The 7,148-nt window shown below is 40.5% G+C and overlaps 1 long non-coding RNA gene across 1 annotated transcript in view; it reads left to right on the top strand.

Moving 5' to 3' along the window:
• Positions 1–5,320, top strand: part of LOC108289251 — a 14,530-nt gene extending 9,210 nt beyond the window's left edge. The window contains exon 2 of the long non-coding RNA XR_001819073.2: positions 4,862–5,320. This is a non-coding gene — a long non-coding RNA (uncharacterized LOC108289251). The remainder of the gene's footprint in view (positions 1–4,861) is intronic.
• The last annotated feature ends 1,828 nt before the right edge of the window (positions 5,321–7,148 follow it).

Here is a 7,148-nt window from a genome sequence, read left to right as displayed (position 1 = left end):
AAAACCTAGGAGAAATTAAGGATTTCAAATGGAATAGAAATTATCTTACACTCTAGGGTCTAAGTGAAAGGCATATATGTTTAAAATGTAAAAGAAAGAAAACAACATATTACTTTCTTCTTTTTGAGACAGAGTCTCACTATGTCACCTAGGCTGTAGTGCATTGGCACTAACATGGCTCAGTGCAGGCTCAACTGCCCAGACTCAAGTGATCCTCCCATCTCAGCCACCCCCACCAAGGAGCTGGGACTATAGGCACATGTCACCACACTTAGCTAGTTTTTAAATCTTTTGTAGAAACGGGTTTTGCCACGTTGTCCAGGCTTGTCTTGAACTCTGGGAATCGAGCAGTCTGCCCTCCTTGGCCTCCCAAAGTGCTGAGATTACAAGGTGAGCCACCATACCCAGCCTCATATGACTTTGAATGAGGCATTTGCTTATGCTTTATAAGGTACTAGTAGTAAAAACTATTTAGAGTGATGCACATAAATAACGGTTCAGACATAAATATAAGACCTAAAGCTATAAAACTACTAGAATTTTCAGGAAAACCACTTCAGGACATCGGGTCTAAGCAAAGAGTTTATGGCTAAGACCACGAAAGCACAAACAGCAAAGACAAAAATAGCTAGATTGGACTATATTAAACTGAAAAGCATAGCAAAGGAAATAGCAGAGTGAAGAGATAACCTGTTGTATGGGAGAAAATGTTTACAAACTATTAATCCAACAAGGAACCAAAGTTGAGAATGTACAAGAAACTTAAACAACTCAACAGCAAAAAGCAAATAAGCCCATTAAAAGTGGGCAAAGGATGTGAATAGACATTTCTCAGAAGACACAAATGCCCAATAAATATATGAAAAAATGTTCAATATCACTAATCATCAGGGAAATGCAAATGAAAACCACAATAAGGTATCACCTGTGACAGAGGGGTTATTACTAAAAGGACAGAAAATAACAGATGCTGGTAAGGATGCAGAAGAAATACTCTCCTTTTTTTTTCTTTTTTTTTGAGACAGAGTCTCACTGTGTTGCCCAGGCTGGTGTGCAGTGGTGTGATCTTGGCTCACTGCAACCTCCACCTGTTGGGTTCCAGCAATTGTCCTACCTAAGCCTCCCGAGTAGCTGGGATTACAGGCATGCGCCACCACGCCCAACTAATTTCTTTATATTTTTAGTAGAGATGGAGTTTCACCATATTGGCCAGGCTGGTCTCGAACTCCTGACTTTGTGATCCGCCCACCTCAGCCTCCCAAAGTGCTGGGATTACAGGCATGAGCCACTGCACCTGGCAGAAGAAATTCTTTTACACTGTCAGTGGGAATGTAAATTAATACAGCCACTATAGAAACATAGTATTTCTCAAAAAAACTAAAAGAACTGCCATATTATCTGTCAATTCCACTATTGGGTATTTATTCTAAGGAAAATAAATCAGTATATCAAAGGGATACCTTCATTTGCATGTTCAGTGCCACACTGAACAGTGTTCACAACAGCAAAGAAAATACTCAACCTGTGTCCATCAACAGATGGATGGATAAAGCAAATGTGGTACATATACACAATGAATACTATCCAGCCACAAAAAAGGGTGAAATCATTTCCTCTGCAGAAACGTGGAAGGAACTGGAGGTTATTGTGTTAAGTGAAATAAGCCAGGCACAGAATGACAAATATCCCATGTTCTCTCACTCGTATGTAGAAACTAAACATGTTGATCTCATGGAGGCAGAGAGTGGAATGATGGTTACCAGAAGCTGGGAAAGGTGTCTGGGTTGGAGGGGGGGATGAAGAAAGGTTGGTGAATGGGTACAAATATACAGTGAGATATGAAACAAAGGAATGTTTAATAGTAGACTAGGGTAACTACTATAGTTACAATGAATGATTTTTTTATATTTCAAAATAGCTAGGAGAGAAGACTTGAAATGTTCCCGGCACTTAGAAATATTTGAGGTGATAGATACCCCAGATACCCTGACTTGATCAGTACATACTCTATGCATGTAATAAAATATCCCATATACCTCCTAAATATGTAAACCATCATGTATCAATTTTTCAAAAAGTATAGCAGTTTGGTACAAAAACTAGCTGGGCATGGTGGTAGCCGCCTATAGTCCCAGCTACTCCGGAGGCTGAGGCAGGAGGATTGCTTGAACCCAGGAGGCAGAGGTTGCCGCAGTGAGCTAAGATGGTGCCACTGCACTCCAGCCTGGGTGACAGAACAAGACTCCATCATAAAAAATAAAAAAAAATAAAAAATAAAAGTGTAGCAATTTAGTATTAAACTGAAAGGACTGAAGAACCTAACAAATAATCTTTAAACCAGTCAATACCGTATGTAATTTGTTTACCAATAAATTGGATGGAACAGATGGAACTTTGTAGCAGACACAGGTGGTTTATTTTTAAATGAGGAAGGAATACAAATTCCCCAGGAGATAATCTCTTTCTCTAAGAACATAAAGTTTTATGGAGGAGCTAAAATATTCTCATATGAAAAATACCTAAGAATATATGAAAGTAATATATAAAACAGAAAACTATTATATATATATTAACAATAACTTAGTTGTTGTTTTTAGTTACTGCTGAACATCCTGATAATTTAAATAAATCACTGTTTTTTCCCTAACCCTGTGTTAATTTCTACTCTGTTCCTCCCCTAGCCAATCTACTTATGTGAATGTATTTTTCCAGTCACCAAGACTAAGAATCAGTATATTAGAGTTGTCTTTGTCTTTCATCCTTCCCTTATCAGTGTCCATTTCTACTTATTTAGGCCTTCAGTGCATATTACATCTTACATTTTATAACAGTTTATACATTTTAAAAGATTTCCATCATTATATAATCACTGTGAGTTAAGCAGAAGTGATTAACATTTCATCACTCAAGTATTTATTGAGGGCCTATAAGGTGAGTGACATATAAATAAGGATTCAGAATCAGACAGGTTAAATGACTTGCCCAAGGTGACAGGATCAGTCATTACTAGCAGTCCTGTAATTCTAATGTCAACATTCTTTTCATTACACTATGATGCCTCTCAACTCATATTTGGTCCATTACTGTACATTCACAGTGGGCTTCTCTGCCTCTGCTTTTCCTTCTCCAGACTATCTTGCACATCACCATTAAATTACACAGTTGGCTGGGCGTGGTGGCTCACCGCTGTAATCTCAGCACTTTGGGAGGCCGAGGTGGGCAGATCATGAGGTCAGGAGTTCAAGACCAGCCTTACCAATATGGTGAAACTCCGTCTCTACTAAAAATACAAAAATTAGCTGGGCATGGTTGTGCCCACCTGTAATCCCAGCTACTCAGGAAGCTGAGGCAGAATTGCTTGAACTCAAGAGGTTGAGGTTGCATTGAGCCAAGATCATGCCAGTGTACTCCAGCCTGGGCAACAGAGTGAGACTCCATCTAAAAAAAAAAAAAAAAAAATTAAACACAGCTTTCATTATAATGTAGCACAATAAAGAACTTTTCAATGGTTTCCTATTGTATACAGGATAAAAATTTTATCTCTGCTTTTACACGTGAAATCTCTATTTAACTGTGATCCTCATATTCTTTTGAACATACTTTTACTTTTCTAAGAGTATGCCTTTGCTTTTAGCAGTGTTAACCTTGAGTTTCAAGTCTTTAAATAACTGTTATTGCCATAGACCTAGGTATTTATGCACCAAGCATTAGCTATAGACTACATATATGTACAACAGCTACCCTGTGTGTTTTGAGAGAGGATACAGAACTTCTAGTAAAGTTTTTGATAGTAAAAAAAAAAGTCCCCGTGGCTGGGTGAGGTGCCTTATGCCTGTAATCCTGGTGTTTTGGGATGCCAAAGCAGGAGGATCACTTAAGACCGGGAGTTTGAGACCAGCCTGAGCAACATAGTGAGACCCTGTTTCTACCCCAAAAATAAATAAATAAATAAAAATGTCAAGCATGGTGGTGCATGCCTGTAATCTCAGTTACTCAAGGAGGCTGAGGCGGGAGAATCAGTTGAGGCCAGGAGTTCAAAGTTTCAGTGAGCTGTGATCAGGCCATTGCACTTCAGCCTTCATGACAGAAAGTCTGTCTTAAAAAAAAAAATCTTTTAGAGTTTCACTTCTGATAATTAAGAACTAAGTGGTTTTGATCATACTTCTGCTGTGAACAAGTATAAAAGGTAGACCAAAATAAACAAACACCCGTTTAAAGGCACTTGTTAGTGAAAAGTTGTACTTTCCACTATCACAACAAAGATAAAGGCAAAATATGCGGCAGGCGTCTTTAGATTTGGAGGCAAAACATAGTACAATTGGGTAAGCTGTTCTTAGATGCTTAACTGTAACTATAAGACTACCAGTTTTGGCCAGGCACAGTGGCTCACACCTGTAATCCCAGCATTTTGGGAGGCTGAGGCAGGCAGATAACCTGAGGTCCGAAGTTCAAGACCAGCCTGGCCAACATGGTCAAACCCCGTCTGTACTAAAAATACAAAAATTAGCCAGGTGTAGTGGTGCACACCTGTAATCCCAGCTAATTGGCTGAGACAGGAGGATCCCTTGAACCTGGGAGGCAGAGGTTGCAGTGAGCCAAGGTCTTGTCACTGCACTCCAGCCTGGGTGACAGAGCAAGACTGTGTCTCAAAAAATAATCCAGTTATGAGTGGGGTGGGGCCCAGACTTAGGCTTTATGATTCTGTAGACCCAATGGTATTGGAAGTTAATGTAAGAGAGATGTTATATGAAGCCTCTGGCAAGTTTCAGTGCAAGAATTGCAACATAGACCCTTAAGGTTTTGGAATAAGGCTGTATTTTCCTTAACCGTGGTTTTGTTTCTTTTTTTTTCCTTTGAAAAGCACCTGTTGATTTGTGCTGGTACCTGGAAGAGATGTAACACCTGATCATGGGACATCAAGTGACTGTGTCAATCAAACTGCGCATCATGAATTGGTGTTATTTGACTCACCAAATTGTACAACTGAATGAGCACAGGAACAGTGCACTACATATGGGACTGGAACCATGAATGAGCAGGTGACTAGACTCCTATAGTACCTGCCTCTATTCCTTCAACAATTCTCCCTCAATGCACATAAACTGTCATCATAAGGAGTTCCCTCTGACCAGTTAATGGAAGAGAAAAAAGTATGGATCTTATGGATATCCTAACACATCTCTGGCCATTGGACCCCTAGAAACCTGTGGCAAGTCCTGGAAGTTTTTCAAGGTTCATCTTGCACCTTTCTTACCAAAACATGTAGAATGCTGCCTACTTCTGCTCATCAGTTTTATTTAATATAATTTCATTACTATAATGGATCAGTATGATGTTCTATGGAATCACAAGATCATCAAGGTCCCTTCATACCATATAGAGAACAGGAGAGTTGATGTAGCCTGAGACAAGACAGTAAGGACTTACTGTTGTCCCTTCTATGTAAATATTTCAATGCAGTTTGTTTCTGATCCTCCTTATGAGTAGAATGGGGGTGGGGGACATTTCCAGATCAATATCAGATCAGTATCATGTCAACATGTATATTAATTTCTTCCAAAGAAGATACCACACCTAGAACTGTCATTCCCTATGATGAATCTGGTGGCCACAGGAAATTTAAATGGGAATGTGGTATGAATCACCTTGGCAGCATGGTGGCACTAATCTCTGTAATTTCTTTTGCTTTTTTATATTTTGTAGAAATGGAGTTTTGCTCTCTTATCTAGGCTGGTCTCAAACTCCTGGGGTCAAGCAATCCTCCTGCCTTGGCCTCCCAAAGTGCTGGGGTTACGGGCATGAGCTACTGTGCCTGGCCAATCTCTACAATTTCCTCAGGGATATCGTACTGCTTTTCCTTTACTATGTTAATAAGGAGTGGCAGAAAGCAGACCTAAGCTGCTGTGTAGCTCTTTCCACAATGATGGTACTCCATGGATCAGGAACCAAAATAAAGTTTGTTATTAAAATATATCTGTTACTACAACACGTGGGACTGGAGAAACAACCACAGTATGGGCCACTCTGGATGCACTGTTAGCCACAATCAGGCCAAGATTCTATCACTTGACTTGCTTAGGTCCCCTATTTTGACCACTTGTCCAAGGTAGAATTTATAGTTTTGGGTTTCTAGTATTAGTACAAGTTTAGAAACAGTGCCTTAAGAAATCTGGCCAACAGGGTGTGGTGGCTCATGCCTGTAATCCTAGCACTTTGGGAGGCCAAGGCAGGTGGATCATGAGGTCAGGAGTTCAAGAACAGCCTGGCCAACATGGTGAAACCCCATCTCTACTAAAACTGTTAAAATTAGGCAGGTGCCATGGCAGGCACCTGTAATCACAGCTACTCAGGAATCAGAGGCAGAAGAATCGCTTGAACCTAAGAGGTAGAGGTTGCAGTGAGCTGAATCACACCACTGCACTCCAGTCTGGGCGACAGAGTGAGACTACCTCTCAAAAAAACAAAACAAAAAAACAATTCTAGCCAGCCCGGCCAACATGGCGAAACCCCATCTCTACCAAAAATATAAAAACTAGCTCAGCATGGTGGTGGAGGCCTATAGTCCCAGCTACTCGGGAGGCAGAGGCTATAGTGAGCTGAGATCACGCCATTGCATTCCAACCTGGGTGACAGAGTGAGACCGTGTCTGAAAAACAAAACAAAAAGAATTTGGCTTATTTTGCTAATTGTGGCCATTTTGTCTCTGATATGTATTTATTTATATTTTTAGTTATTTTGAGATAGAGTTTCGCTCTGTTGCCCAAGCTGGAGTGCAGTGATGGGATCTTGGCCCACTGTAACCTCCACCTCCCAAGTTCAAGCCATTCTCTTGCCTCAGCCTCGTGAGTAGCTGAGACCACAGGTATGCACTACCACACCCAGCTAATTTTTGTATTTTTACTAGAGATGGGGTTTCACCATGTTGGCGAGGCTGGTGTCAAACTCCTGGCATCAAGTGATCCACCTGCCTCAGCCTCCCAAAGTGCTGGGATTACCGACATGAGCCACCGCACCTGGCCTGTCTCTGGTATTTATATGCCATTATGTGGCCTCTACTGCCTTGGGATTCTAATGTTCCCACTAAGATCAGTAAACCCAGTTCCACTACAGTATTCATCACCATTATCTCTTTTTTTTTTTTTTTTTTT

This window comes from Cebus imitator, unplaced genomic scaffold (genome assembly GCF_001604975.1).
Source record: "Cebus imitator isolate Cc_AM_T3 unplaced genomic scaffold, Cebus_imitator-1.0 Scaffold397, whole genome shotgun sequence".
Taxonomy (NCBI): Eukaryota; Metazoa; Chordata; class Mammalia; order Primates; family Cebidae; genus Cebus; species Cebus imitator.
The sequence above is the reverse complement of the archived record's forward strand: the minus strand, read 5'-3'. Positions and strand labels throughout refer to the sequence as shown.